The sequence below is a fragment of the Suricata suricatta genome, chromosome 8 (assembly GCF_006229205.1).
Source record: "Suricata suricatta isolate VVHF042 chromosome 8, meerkat_22Aug2017_6uvM2_HiC, whole genome shotgun sequence".
Lineage (NCBI taxonomy): Eukaryota > Metazoa > Chordata > Mammalia > Carnivora > Herpestidae > Suricata > Suricata suricatta.
Window position 1 is genome coordinate 29,454,587 of NC_043707.1, and position 15,053 is coordinate 29,469,639.

The window sequence follows — 15,053 nt, forward strand, 5'->3', positions numbered from 1 at the left end:
GGGGGTGGCAAAAGAAGCCAGAGCTAGCCAATCAGAAATGTGGTCTTGCATCCCCTTCCTTTTCTTCTGGATGCTCAACGAAAGTCCCTCATATGGGTGCCTGGGTGGCTCAGTTGATCTGGCTCAGGTCATGATCTTGCAGCTGATGAGTTCCAGCCCGCATCGGGCTCACTGTTGTCAGTGCAGAGCCTGATTCAGATCCTCTGTCCCCCACCCCACCCCGTCTCTCTCTTCCCCTCCTGCCCTGCACTTATCTCTCTCAAAAATAAATAAAAATAAAAAACATTATTTAAAGTCCCTCATAAAATCCAACAGGGTCACCCAGAACCAGATGTCACAAGCAGGGCCAGGTGGGTTGATGATCTTTGGTTGGGTGGCACCAGCACAGCTAATCTGGTTGTGAAATTGATCCCTGAACCCACCGATGTGCAGCTTTCCCCCCAGTCCGCTATCCCCTCCCCTGGGACTCCCTGGACCTCCCCATGGCACATGGCATTTCCCAAAAGGATTAGCCATTGCCAAAGTGCTTTTGGTTGTTAAATATTTTTTAATGTTTATTTATTTATTGCGGGGGTGCAAAGAGAGAGGGAGAGAGAATCCCAAACAGGCTCTGAGCTGCCAGCACAGATCCCAGTTTGGGCCTCAATCCCACAAACCTTGAGATCATGACCTGAGATGAAATCAAGAGTTGGATGCTCAACCGAGCCACCCAGGTGCCCTGCCCCAATAGTTAAATATTTTAATACCACCCGGAGGGGGGCCCCTTCTGAAGAGGAACCAGAAAATGAGGCTGAAGAATAAGCTCCCCACCCCAGCACAGGGTCCCCCCCCAACAACCTTGCTTTAGCCGGGGGTGGGGTCCAGGCACTGGGTTTGGGAGCACATTCCAGCAGTTCGACTCCCCAAGCTCCTTCCTTCCCCAGGGCCAAAGCTAATAAATGAAGCACTGATCTAACACAAAACGCTCTCTACAACCTAGTAGATGGAAACAAAAGTGTATCACAGGATTCCATGTAAGGCAGACAAACCACAAAAAAAAATTAAAGCCCCCAATAGTCCCCCAAAACCCACTTGTGTTTGAATGTTAAGTGCATAGGGGAAGGTCTTGAAGGAAGCTGTGCCAGTTAGCTGGGTATTAACTTATAGAATGAGGGAGTTGCTTCTGGAGTATATGCTGTGCATAGCGTGCTCTTAGCTCTTCATTCTGTAAACTCTGTCTTACATAAGGATTCCATTGTGTCCCTAAAAATTCAGATGTTTAAGTCTTAACCCCGGGTACCTCCGAATGTGACCTCTGGAAATAGGATCGTTGCAGATGTAATTAGTTAAGATGCGGTCACACTGGAGTAGGGTGGGTCTCTAATCCAAAATGACTGGTGTCCTTACAGAAAGGGGAAATCGGGGCCACTTGGGGTGCCTCCGTTGGTTGAGTGTCCAATTCTTGATTTTGGCTCAGGTCATGAGCTCGCGGTTCATAAGTTAGAGCCCCAAGTCAGGTGTGTGGAGCCTGGTTGGGGTTCTCTCCCTCTCCTTCTGCCCCTTCCCTGCTCATTCTCCTATCCCTCTCTCTCTTTCTCCCCCTCTATTTCTCAAAATAAATAAACTTTAACAAAAAGGGTGAATTTGCACACAGACATGTACACGGGGAGAACGTTGTGTGAACACAAAGGCAGAGATGGGCGATGTGTCTGTATCGCCAAATATTGCCAAAAAACCACCCGAAGACAAATAGGGGAGAGGCACCCTCCTGGCCCCAGAAGGAATCAATACAGCAGATGCCTTGGTCTGGCCTCCAGAACTTTGAGACCATAAATTTCTGTTGTGGAAGCCACTCCTCTGCGGTAGTTTGTTACAGCGGACCCAGCACTACCAACACACTTTGTATAAAGTATTGCACAGTGAGAACAAAATCCCTCCCAAAGGAGGCCAGAATGCACAATGCGTATCGCTTGTGAAATTAAAAATCAAATCTGTGCAGGGGCACCTGGGGCTCAGTTAAACATCCGACTCTTGGTTTGGGCTCAGGTCATCATCTCACAGTTTGTGGGATTGAGCCCCGTGCCGGGCTCCATGCTGACAGCGTGGAACCTACTTGTGATTCTCTCTCCCTCTCTCTCTCTGTGCCTACCTAGCTTGCTCTCTCTCTCTCTCAAAATAAATAAACAGTTTAAAAAAATAAAATCTGTCTTTCCAAAGCACATTACTGAGCTAACCCCAGACTCTAGCACCACACCCTGTGTCTACATGTGGGTCTTGTCATGTGATGCGGCAGGCACCCACTACTGCCCCTTCTATGGACAAGGGTGACTTGCCCAAGCTCACACAGCTTAAGGGACTGTGCAGGATGGGAGCCCAGGCTGCTCCCCAAACCCAGTGGCCTTTGTTCTTCTCAGGGTGCCTTGCCCACTCCCAGCATCCTGGCCTCTGACCACATTTATCAGCTGTGGGGGGCACAGAAGCACCTGGCGTGTGGTGGGAAGACCCCTCAGGCTTAGAGTCCAACAGCCCTGGAGGCAGCCCTGGTTCTGCCGTTTATACCCGAGTGACCTTCCGGGAAGCACTGTCCACTTGCTGAGCCTCAGTGTCCTCTTCTATGAGATCATGAAAAGCCCTTTACAAACTGTAAAGGGCTGTGCACCAGGGAGTTGTAATGTCTCTGGTACCTTATACTGATGTCGCGTTCTGCCTGAAACAGGGCCGACTTTTCCTGGCAGCCTCTGGAAACCCCTATTGACGAAACCATCACTGTCCAGACTGTTCTCTCACCTCTGCTAAGCCCTTCCTACTCCCCAGGATGCTGCTTTGAGCCTCTGTGGAGGAGGAGTCCCCAGCTGAGGAATTCAGGCAGCCTTGAGGAAGGCAGCCAAGGGAGACAGACCCTTCCCTAAAGCCTCCAGAAGAACAGCTGCCCCACTCACCCTGGTTCTAGAATGTTTGACCTCTAGAATTGTTAGATAATTATCAGGTAATAAGCCACTGAGTTGGCAGTAATTGCTGCAGCGGCCACAGGAAGCTGGTGCACCTCCTAGGGCTTTGCAGGCATATTCCTCTTAACCCGTATCACAACCCTCTCAGGTGGGTACGTTTAGCATCTCCATTCCACGACCAAGAGAACTGGTGCTCAGAGAGGTTGAGTAACTTCTCCAAGGTCACACAGCAAGAAAAGGAGCTCGGATTTGAACCACTTCAGTGAGGTGCCTGCAGCCTGTGCAGGGCCATGTCTAAGACATCTTGGAGCTGGGCCGACCCTTCCTGCATGTGGGTTGGTTGACCCTTGGATTTCTTGGGCTCCTGGCTCACCGGTGCTCTGATGTCTTACATGCTTGTTTGGGTTGGGGTTCCTCTGCAACACCCGCCCCCCCCCCGGGGGGGGAGGCAGAATCTTGGTGGAACTCCATAGGGGAAGGATCCCTGCTCAGGGCACAGTCCCTGCCAGCCACTGGCCAGCTACTCTCAAAGGCCAGAGAGGCCCCGCCCTGCTCCCACCCTGTCTCTGTTTGTGGGTGTGGGGGAGGGGCTGTCAGAGCACACAGAGCCTTCTCCCCAGCCCCTCCCCCACCAGGGGGACTGCTCTGCTAGCTAGTGTTGGCAAGTCCCTCCTGCCTTTGCTCAGCCCCTCCAGCTTCCCTGGGAGCTCCAGGTTGGCCTGGTCCCTCTCCAGAGGGAGGCTGCCTCTGCCTCCTGACCTGAGCCCTCCCAGCCTCTGAGCCCCCTCCCTCCTAGGCCCGGGCTGGCTCCATTGCAAACCCCACCTCTTGCCTAAAATAACTCCTCTCCGCCCTGCTCTCTCCCTCCCAGGCTCCTGCTGGTGTTAATATTCTCCCAGCCAGGCGACAGGCAGCCCAGGCCAGTAATTAGGTTAACCTCCTGCCAGGGAGGTTCTGTGGTTGGGTTCCTGGGGCGGGATGACTGGCAATGCTCCTTTCGTGGGCTGGGGTGATTCTGTATGGTGTGCATGTGTGTGAGTGTGTGTGTGTGTGTGTGTGTGTGTGTGTGTGGTGTGCATGAGTGTGGGGTGTGTGTGCATATGTGTGGTGTGCACATGTGTGGGTGTGGGTGTGTGGGTGTGTCCTGTGCATGAGTGTGGTGTGTGTGTCATGTGGTGTGTATGTGTGCAGGTGTGCGTGTGTGTGAGTGTGGGTGTGTGTTGGGGAGCGGACACTTTGAGAAGCTTTCAAGCTTCGAAAGCAAGTGTGAGGTGCACCTGCGCTGGGCTGGGCTCGGGAAAGAGACTGGGACCTTGAGCCTGAGCAGACCAGGAAGTGCCTGTATGCATCACAGAACATCTTATTCTCTGGAATTTTCTGCATCTGCCATCTCTCTGTGCCTGAGAAGAGGCCTCTGTTACAAACAGGGAAGCACGGAGGGCCTGCCCAGCTGTCCCCTTCCCCGTGTGAGCCTGGAGCAACCTAAGAGCCTTTATGGGACAGTTCCTCTGTGCCACACGCCCACTAGACATGGGTATAGTGTGAAGACAATTAACAAACTGAGGCTCAAGTCAAGTGACCATGCCAATGCTGATTGGTGACCAGGAGCTGAGACTCCAGCCCAGGGCGCTTTCTACGGGGAGAAGCAAGGTCATCAACCTGGCTGTTGGAGGGGAGGGACTGTCCCAGGAGCTGCGGGAGGGGCCGCAGGACAGAGTGCACTGACCACATGCCGTGGAGACCAGGCTGGTGCCAGGCATGAGCCCAGGCCTCTCCACAGGGCCCTGTGTGGCTTAGGTGCATCTACCATGATGCCTGTCTAAGTGTTGGGAACCAGCAAGTCAAGCCTGCCCCGTTCTGGGCAGCATTGCTCAAACACGCCTGAGTACAGAACCAGGTGATTTTAAAAAGCACTCAACACGGCACAGAGGAACGAGAGTGTGGAGACAGAACTCCAATTGCCCAAGTTCCATCGGCAACACGCTACATTATAAATGGCTCTATACTTCCCAGTGTCACAGAACCTTCAGAAGGACAGCCTGGAACATGAGGTTGCTGAGGGCCAACAAGAGGTCACCTCCCTCCAGACCCCAGACCTCTTCCCCAACCCCAACCCGCCAAGGCTGTGGAGCCTTGAGAAAATGACTTAACTTCCCTGGGACCCAGCGTCCTCACTAGTTGCGCCGAGATGATTAAGTATACGAAGTCCACAACATACTGTAGGCAATCAAGAAATGGTGGCCATCCTTGTGATTTTCCTCACTTGAGACCAGGGCACTCCTGGGGCTCACACGGAGGCTCCTGGCCTGAGAATGGGGGGCTGCTGGGAGGAGGGCTCTGGCTGGGTCCCGGGGGAACCAGAGATAAAGAACTGGGGGTCCACAGGGGAGCCATAGGCAAAGTAAACATGCAGGGCCTACCTGTTCCCCCCACTCCCATGCACCGCCACCGCTCGCAGGGCTGGGCCAGCCCGACCTTTGTCTGAGCTGGTTTCTGGCTCCAGAGGCAAATGTAGCCTGCCGGGGTCCCTGGAGGAGTAATTAAAGCAGGACTGGGGGAGAAGGAGGCCCTGCTGCTGTCAGCATATCAGGAGACTGCTGGGTAGTGTGCAATTACATGCACATTTATACCAATCGTGTGTGTGTGCAGCTCTTTTCCGGGCAGCCCAGCTCCATCCCTGTCCCACACTGACAGCCTCTCCCCAGCACAGCACCCTAGTGGGCATGCTGAGGTTGTCCCAGTCCAGGGACACCTCACCTGGCCCTGCCTCCAGCTCACTCTGCTGCTGCCCAGTCTGTGGCAGGGCGGGGAGGGAAGTGGGGAGCCTCTGGCAGATCCTGACAAAGACATGAGTCATCTGTCCTTCCCTGTGAGGCAGGTTTCCTGCAGCTGGACAATCAGGAAAGGCCTCATGGAAGAGACGGAACCTGGGTTAAGACTCCATGAAAGGACCCTCAGTCCATCTACTGCTGCCTCTGGGTGCCTGGGGCTCTAGGTCACTGTGGGTGTCCTCCTCCCAAGGCAGGCCATTTCTAGCCATCTGTGTCCCGGGGCCTGATATGCTGGTGCGTGTGTTTGTGCACGGGTGCACACACGTGGGACCCGTGTTGAAGCCGCAGTGTGTATGTGCTGTGTGTCGGGGCTGTGTGATGTGTGTATCTGGTCACACCGGTGTAGAGGAGGAGCTGGTATTTCATGAGTGTGGTGTGTTGGATGAGTGGATATGGCTTGGGAGGGCGCTTGTATAAGGCATGCATGTGGTATGTGTGGGCATATGTGTAAGGTGTGTACGTGAGGCATGGGCATGGGACCTGTGGGGGGGTGCATCTATGGGGCATGGGGATAGGGTATGAAGGAGTGTGGGGGCATGTATGTGGCACATGCATGGGATAGTGCGTGTGGCATGTATTGAGATACACGGGAATTGTGGGGCACCTGGGTGACTCAGTCAGTTAAGCTCAGGTCATGATCTCACAGTTGGTGTGTTCAGGCTTCACATCAGGCTGTGCACTGACAGCTCAGAACCTGGAGCCTGCTTTGGATTCTGTGTCTCCCTCTCTCCCTGCCCCTTCCCTACTCAAGCTGTCTCTCTCTGTCTCTCAAAGATAATTAAGCACTGGAAAAAACATTTTTTTTTTAAAGAGAGATACGTGGGAGTTGTGTACGTGTGTGTGTGTGTGCTATGAGATGTGTACAGTGGGTTCAGGTGACTGGACTCTTCTGCTAGCAGACAGATGCTGGACATGAAACTGGGTCACATCCTCCAAGACAGCCTCAGTCATCTCTGCGGCTGCCCTCCCTCCTGCCCTGCCCTGGACCCCGACCTTGACCCTCACCCCACATGCCCTGTCCCATTCAGAACACACGGACCCAGGTGTGGCGCTCCAGGGCTCCGAGGAATGCTTGCTGCACACTCCCTGGGGGCGGGGGTTCCCAGGCCATGGCACCTGCCCAGAGGGGCGGCCTGGATGCGTTCTGGACCTGGACATGGTAGGTGCTTGTGGGGGATGGAAGGACAATGGGTTGTGTGTGGTGGCCTACGGTGACCTGCCGAGGAGAGAGAGGAGGCATCCGTCCCAGGCCACAGTGACAGGTGCACCCCTCCCTCATCCCTCTGCCAATACCCTCCGCTTGTTTCCACCTCCATCGTCTTCCCCCTCCCTCTTTCTCTCCACATCTTACCTTCCCTCTGCTGGGCATTTAAAATGTGTTTTTCTTGAGATACAATACACATACAGACAGTGTAGAAATTGTACGCATGCTGCTCACTGAATTTTCACAAACTGAACACACCCAAGTACCCAGTATCTAGACCAAGGAACAGAACATTCCCAGCCTTCCTCGCACCCCTTCTAGTCTTCCCCCTCCCCCAACCCCCGCTGAAGAAAGACCAGTAAGGAAGACTTCTTACACTGTAGATTAATTTGGGCTAATTAGACATTTTTAATCCCAACATCTGACTTTTTCTCCCAACCCAGAAGCAACATTACCTCCTCCCTGAATGTGGGAGGTGAGGAGCAAGCTGTGAGGCCATGCTGTGCGAAAGCAAAAGGGTGAAGGGTCTGACTGGCCCTCGTTACAGATGCCTGTCATCTTAGCCCCTACTAAGTTCCATAGCTTTGACATTGAATAATTAGCTTCTGTTGAGTGTGTTAGGCAAGGCAATGCTAGCTGCTATGACAGTAAAGTCTAGAGTGTCGGTAGTTTACCACTACTTATGGTCCTATGCTGATGTTCCAGGTAGGCAAGCAAGCTCTCTTCCATGTGATAGTACAGCGGCCCAGGCTCCTTCCATCCTGTGGCTCCCTCTCCCCTCTCCAGGGCCTTGGAGTCTTATACATTCTTCCAGCAGATGGGGAAGAAGGGAGAAAAGGCACACCTGCTTATTAGACTATTCTTCCAGGAAAATGTCACTTCTGCCCACATCCCATTGGTGAGCCTTAGTCACATGGTCTGTCTACATGCAAAGAATGCTGGGAGCTGTAATCCCTGGATGGACATTCATATCCCCATTGACAACTATCCACTCTGGAAGGGCAGCACGAACACTGGCGGGCAAATGTCACAGCAGGCCTCATGGGGAGGGAGAGCCCAGAGAGGGCACGGTCTCTGCTCCTGCCCCTACCTTTCCTGGCACACAATGCCTCATTCACTTGTCCATTTGAGTGATTTATTCATTCATTCATTTGCAAAGTCACACTCATTTTCCCCCCACAGGCTTTACACATGCTATATGCACTCATCTGTGCACACACATCCATATACATGTCTAGATCTCCTATACCCCTGTAAGACCTCTTCAAGCCCTTAGGGCACAGTGGTTGAGCCAATCAGAGTCACACATCTACCATGTGCACAGCTCGGGGGGTCCCAAAAGGTCCATGGGGAAAGGGGGATATACCGAGGAGCCATTGGCACCCCAGTTCTGGGAGGTCTATCCCTCCCACAGGGACTACGTTCAAGAGCCTCAGTGCATTCCAGGCTCGGTTCAGAAGAGAAGCTGGCTGCCCTGGTCAAGGCAGTGGTAAGACCGGGCACAGCTCTGAGGCCAGCGGTTCAGGGGGAGAGCAGGGTTTTGGATTCAAGTCATGGCCCTGGCCACCTACGGACTGGGTGGCTGTGGGCAGCTCTGAAACCCTCTGGTCCTTGGTGTCCTCATCTGAGAGTTGGGACAATGATCTCCAGCTCACAGGGTTTTCATGAGAATTCGAGGTCATGAGGGTGAGCACAACGTTGGGATCAGGCCAAGTTTAGCGCATGAGCCACTCTCCCTCCTGGGCCCACTTGATGCTGCTGCTGCTGGCCACCCCCCAACTCCAGTCCATGGTAGCCTTGCGCCAGGGTAGGGGCAGGACCACTGGGACAGTTGCCAGGCCTTGGTGGGGAGGATTCCCATGCAAAACTCTAAGGCAGAAGCAGGCAGGGCCCGTGGCCTCAGAGTATAACCCGCTCCCCCAATGCCACCAAAAGCTTCCTTCATGCTCCCACATCCCAGGGATCTGGGCCCTCCAAAAGTTCCCTAACAAAAGCAGTGCTTAACCCAGAGCAAGGCCTCCTCATGGGGGATTCACAGGAAACGGAGAAGAGAGCAGGAGGTGGGAGGGAGGAGGGGAGAGCAGGGGAGGCGAGCGGGGGAGGCTGCCGCCTCTGTTCATTTTTTATTAAAGATCCACTTCAAGGTCAGCCCAGCCTGTCTGCCACAAGGGACTCCTCAATTTCCCAGGCTCTGCAGAGAGAGAGAGAGAGGGAGAGAGAGAGAGAGATGTGCCAGAGCAGGGGAAGGAAATGGAGAGGAAGAGGACTGGGGTAGGCTGGACAGAGGCACAGAGAGAGAGAGGCGGTGGTCCCTGAGTGACGTGTGGAACCAGCATACTGCTGGACATGGAGGGGGCACCTGGGTGGCAGGGATGGGACCCAGGAGAGAGAAAGGACCCTCTGCAGGGTTGGCCCAGGGGCAAAGAGTGAGCAGTGAAGGTCCCAGGACAGGGGGAGCAACCTGGACGCCTGGGTCTTGTCATTTGCCAGAACATCATTGGCCCTTCACCCGCATCGCCAGTTTGCTGCAGGCTATGACCCTGGGAGGATCTATAATAATTTGAAAGGAAACACAACACTCAGACGGGTATTATCAGCCCCATTTTGCAGATGAGGAAACAGGCTCAACGAGGCTTACGTCACTTTTCCAAAGCTACCAGCTAGTCAGCAGCAAGTCTGGCTCCAGACCCCACTCTTCCCACTGAGTCTGTCACACCCTCCCCACACTTTGGGCCCAGCTCAAGACTCTCCTCCAAAAATACCTGCCAGATTGCTTCAGAAGCCTCTGGAGGGCCCAAGTCCAGGCACTCTCGAAAGACATTTTAGGCACCTTGACCCCTCCCCACGCCTGCCTGCATGGGAGGACAGTGGCAATGCCTTCAGAGTCCCTAGGCCCACAGCCAGCCAGGAGCACACTAGGCACACACTCATCGCTCACTGGAGGATCAAGTCCAGGTGGCCTCAGACCGTCACCTTTGGTCTTATGTGCCCTGGGTGGCTTTCCACAAATCCCCTGGAGCTGAGGTTCAAGGGACTATTTTTATCTTCCAGTTCCAGGCCTTTTTCTCTAGTGTGAACAGGATTATGTAATCACTCAACATCCACAGAGTGCCTGGTGCAGTCTCTTGCAAATGCCTGCTGGCTGCTCATGCTTGAATCCTGCTATCCTTCTGTGGCCTACCCACGTGTCTCACACAAGTGTCACTGTGGGCTATGGGAGGTAGGCCAAGGAAGGGGACTCTTGAATGACAGGCTAAGCCATGGTGACAGGACTGTGAGGCATGCTGGGCAAAGGAACAGCCTAGGGGTTGAGGGCCACAAGCTCTTGGGCAGATGAGGGCCATAGCTCTGGGTCTTCAAATTCAGGAGCATGATCATGGTCCAAGGAGCGTGACTCGGTAGATATGGTGGATAAAAGATACACCAACGGGTGCCTGGGTGGCTCAGTCAGTGGAGAGTGTAACTTTTTTTTTAATTTTTTAATGTTTTATTTATTTTTGATACAGAGGGAGACAGCACATGAGAGGGGGAGGGGTAGAGAGAAAAAGAAACAAAGAACCTGAAGCAGGCTCCAGGCTCTGAGCTAGCTGTCAGCACAGAGCCTGACATGGGGCTCAAACCCACGAACGTGAGATCTGACCTGAGCTGAAGTCGGAGGCTTAACTGACTGAGCCACCCAGGTGCCCCGAGAGTGTAACTTTTGATCTCGGGGTTCTGAGCTCAAGCCCCATGTTGGGTGTAGAGCTTACTTAAAAATAAAATATTAAAAAAAAAAAGATGGCCACCAGCTCATTGCCCCTCCTCCCATCTAGAGCTGTTCCACATTTGAATATGAGTGATGAAGCACTCTTCTAAATGGAATGGGGTCAGGGCGCCTGGGTGGCTCAGTCAGTTAAGCATCTGACTCTTGGTTTCAGCTTAGGTCATGATTTCCTGGCTTCCTGGACTTGAGCCCTGCATCAGGCTCTGTGCTGGCAGCATGGAGCCTGCTTGGGATTCTCTCTCTCCCTCTCTCTCCCTCTGCCCTTCCCTCACTCATGCTGTCTCTCTCAAAATAAATTAACAAACTTTAAATAATAAATAAATGACTAAATAAATAAATAAATGGAGTGCACTGTGGACTGCAAACTTTAAATAATAAACTTTTAACAAACTTTAAATAATAAATAAATGAATAAATAAATAAATAAATGGAGTGGACGTTATGTCACGCCTTCTGGGGGCGGGCCTTAAGAGATTGGCAGCTTCTATGTCCCTTCTTTGAAGCATGCGTTTTCAGAGCTCTGAGCTGCTATGTGAGGAGTCTGACAATGCTGCTTGGAAACACCAGAGATTATCTGGAGGAAAAGAGAAGCCAAGCTGAGCCTAACTCTCCAGCCATCCCTACCTCCAGCATGTGAATGAAGTATCCCTGTCCTTCTGGTCCACAACCTATCCCTCAGCTGAAAGCCACCCCATGAGGGGCGCCAGGGTGGCTCAGTCAATTAAGTGTTAAACTGTTGATTTCGGCTCAGGTCAAGATCTCGTGGTTTGTGAGTTCAAGCCCCGCAACGGGGCTCCTCTATGCCAAGTCAGAGCCTCCTTGGGATCTTCTGTCTCTCACTCTCTCTGGTCCTCCCATGTTTGCTCTCTTTCAAAATAAGTAAACTTAAAAAAAAAAAACCCACCCTATGAAAAGTGATCCCATTCAAAACCTTATGGAGCAAAAGAATCACCTAGCCAAGCCCAGCCCCCAATTTCCAACCCCCAAACTTATGACATGTAATAAAATCATCATTGTTTTGAGTCATTAAGTTTTGGAATATTTGTTATATTTGTAGAGTAAGTCTGGAGAGAGGCTCAGACACCAAAACATTTAATAAGCATTTAAGGTGGTTCTGATGCAGAAGGTTGAGGGGACACATTAAGAAGCACCAGAACAGGGGCACCTGGGTGGTTTGGTTCAGGTCATGATCTCATGGTTTGTGGGTTTGAGCCCTCTGTGCTGACTGTACAGAGCCTACTTGGGATTCTGCCCCTTCCTCCCACACTTGCACACACACTCTCTCTCTCTCAAAACAAATAAATTAACTTTAAAAATTAAAACAAAAAAAAAAAAAAAAGGAAGAAGAGGTGGCACCAGAAGAGAGAGACTAACTCTAAGGTCAAGTGCCCCAAGGTACGTTAGGCCTACATCACATCATACAGAAAGATAAATGGAAAAAGATAAGGCAGAGCCAGAGAAAAGGAGAGCAGAGTAAATTGAAGGGTGGAGAGGCAAAAAATAAAAATAAAAAAAGAGGGGGAAATTCAGAGAGCAGCTTGAAGACAGAAAACTAGGCAACTCAGTTCAACAAGCAGTGACTCTCGCCTCCTGTGGCTGGTGTGGGAAATGCAGAGATAGGCATGACGGAGCCCGGCCTTCATAGAGTTCATGCTCTAGACACGAGATGGCATAGAAACAGGACAGGAGAGACACAGCAGAGCAAGAGAGAAAGGGCAGGGCCAATTCTGAGGTCAAGGCCACTCTCTGGGCCTACAGCTCTGGCCAGTGGACACTAGCCTGGCCTGGCCCCTCATCACTGGGTCTTTCCTGCTCTTGCCCCTGAGCATGAGGCCCCTAGAAGGGCTGATCAGGCCTGGGGAGTAGGGAAGGGTCCCTTGGAAGGGGAGATGAATGTTGAAGGACAGGGGTGTAAGAAAAGCTGTTACTGTGGGGAGAAGGCAACTTCAAAGGCCGGGGGGGGGGAGGCGGGCGGTGCAGGGCTTGGTAGGGGAGTGAACGGGATGTGGGCAAAGCCAAATTGAGTGACAGATTGAAGGCAAGTGAGTCTGGCTATGGAGGGAACAGGAGAGCACAAATGGGTCCCAGGTGCAGGGCTTTGGATCAGACCCTAGGTCCCGTGTCTACTTTGGAAAGGCTTATTCATGGCATTACTGTTCTCATGATACAAATGGCGGAATGTGAGACCAACAGAAGATGGGTTGAGAAAACAACGATGGAAACATTTAGGCATATAATCAATAAATATTTAGCGAGCAAACCTACCATGTGTAAAAAGTGGGAACAGAGCAGGGAACAAAGTCCTGGCTCTCATGGAACTCAAGGTGTGGGGTGTGAACACAGAAAAAGGACACAAGTGGATGAGTAACAATGATGGTAGATGACAAGACCAATATAAGGGACATTCTCCACAGAAGATAGACAAATGGCCACTAAGCACATGAAGAGATGCTTAACCTTACTAGTCATCAGGGAAATGCAAATCAAAACCAAAATGAGACACCACCTTATACTTATTAGTATGACTGTTATTAAACATTTTTTTATGTTATTAAAAATTTTAAAGCGGCTCCTGACTGGGTCAGTTGGAAGGACATGAGACTTTTGATCTCAGGGTCATGAGTTCAAGCCCCCCATTGGGCATAGAGCCTGCTTTAAAAAAAAATAAGCAAAAACAGAAAATAATAAGTGTTGACAAGGATGTGGAGAAACTGGAGCACTTGCACACTGCTGGTGGGAATTACAATGGTAGAGCTGCTGTGGAAAACCTATCATGGGTCCTCAAAAAATCAAACATGATGGGCGCCTGGGTGGCTCAGTTGCTTAAGTAACCAACTCGAGCTCAGGTCATGATCTCGCCATTACAGAGTTCGAGCCCTGCATTGGGCCCTGTGCTGACAGCTCAGAGCCCAGAGCCTGCTTCGTATTCTGGGTCTTCTCTCTCTCTTCCTCTCCCCCACTGGCTGGCATTCTCTCTCTCTCTCTCTTTCTCTCTCTCTCTCTCTGTCTCTGTCTCTCTCAAAAATGATTGAACATTAAAAAAAAATCAAACATGGAGTTACCCTATAATCCAGTCATTCCGCTTCTTGCAATATGGCCAAAAGAACTGAAAGCAGGGACTGAACCAGATATTTATACACGGATGTTCACAGCAGCATTACTCACAATAGCCAAAAAGCAGAAATAACCTGAATGTCCATGGATGGATGGATGGAGGAACAAAATACTCTATCTGCAATAAAATAGTATTCAGCCTTTAAAAGGAAGGATGGCGGTGCCTGGGTGGCTCAGCCGGCTAAGCATCTGATTTCTGCTCAGGTCATGATCTCATGGTTCGTGAGTTTGAGCCCCACGTTGGGCTCTCTGCTGTCAGTACAGAGCCTGTTTTGGATTCTCTGCCCACCTCTCTCTCTCCCCTTCCCCTCCTCTCTCTGAAAAATAAACATTAAAAAAAAAAAGGGAAGAACATTCCAACACCTCCTACAACATGAATGAAACTTGATGACATTATGCTAAGTGAAATCAGCCAGACACAAGGGGGCACATGCTATATGATTCCACTTATATGGGTATGAAAAGTAGGCATGTTCACAGAGAACAACAGTAGGCTGGCAGGTGCCTGGGGGCTGAGGGGAGAGGAGACGGGGCGTTAATGTTTCATGTGTACAGAGTTCCAGTTTGCATCTGGATGATGCCTGTACAGCATGTGAATGTACTGAATGCCACTGAACTGTACACTTGAAATGGTTAAATGGTAAATTTCATGTTATGTATTTTACCATAACAAATTTTTGTTTATTTATTTTGAGAGAGAGGGAGAGAGAGAGGGAGGGAGACGGACTATGCATGTGAGCAGGAGAGGGGCAGAGAAAGAGGAAGAGAGAGAATCCCAAGCAGGCTCCATGCTGTCAGCGTGGAATGTAGGGCTCAGTCTCACAAACCATGAGATAATGACCTGGGCTGAAATCAAGAGTTGGACACTTAACCTACTGACCCAGGAGCCCCCACAATAATGTTCTTAAAGGAGGGTTCTGGGCAGGGAGATGCTATTCTATTTGGGGAGCCCTTTGAAGGGTTCATTGGTCAAGTGTGATTCAAGGAGAGATGTATGTTCCGGGGGGAGAGAGAATGGAGAAGGGTGGGCACTAGGCAGGGGCCCAGGCCCTGGGCCAGAAAGACACCATGGAGGTGCAGAAGAGGACAGTTCCAGGAGGTGGAAGGTCTGCAGGGGAACCAGAGGGAGGGTTCTGACTCCGAGGCTAGGCTTGGGGGTAGGGGGAGATGTGAGGGGGGCAGACACAGAATGGAGGAGACAGCACTTCCAAAGT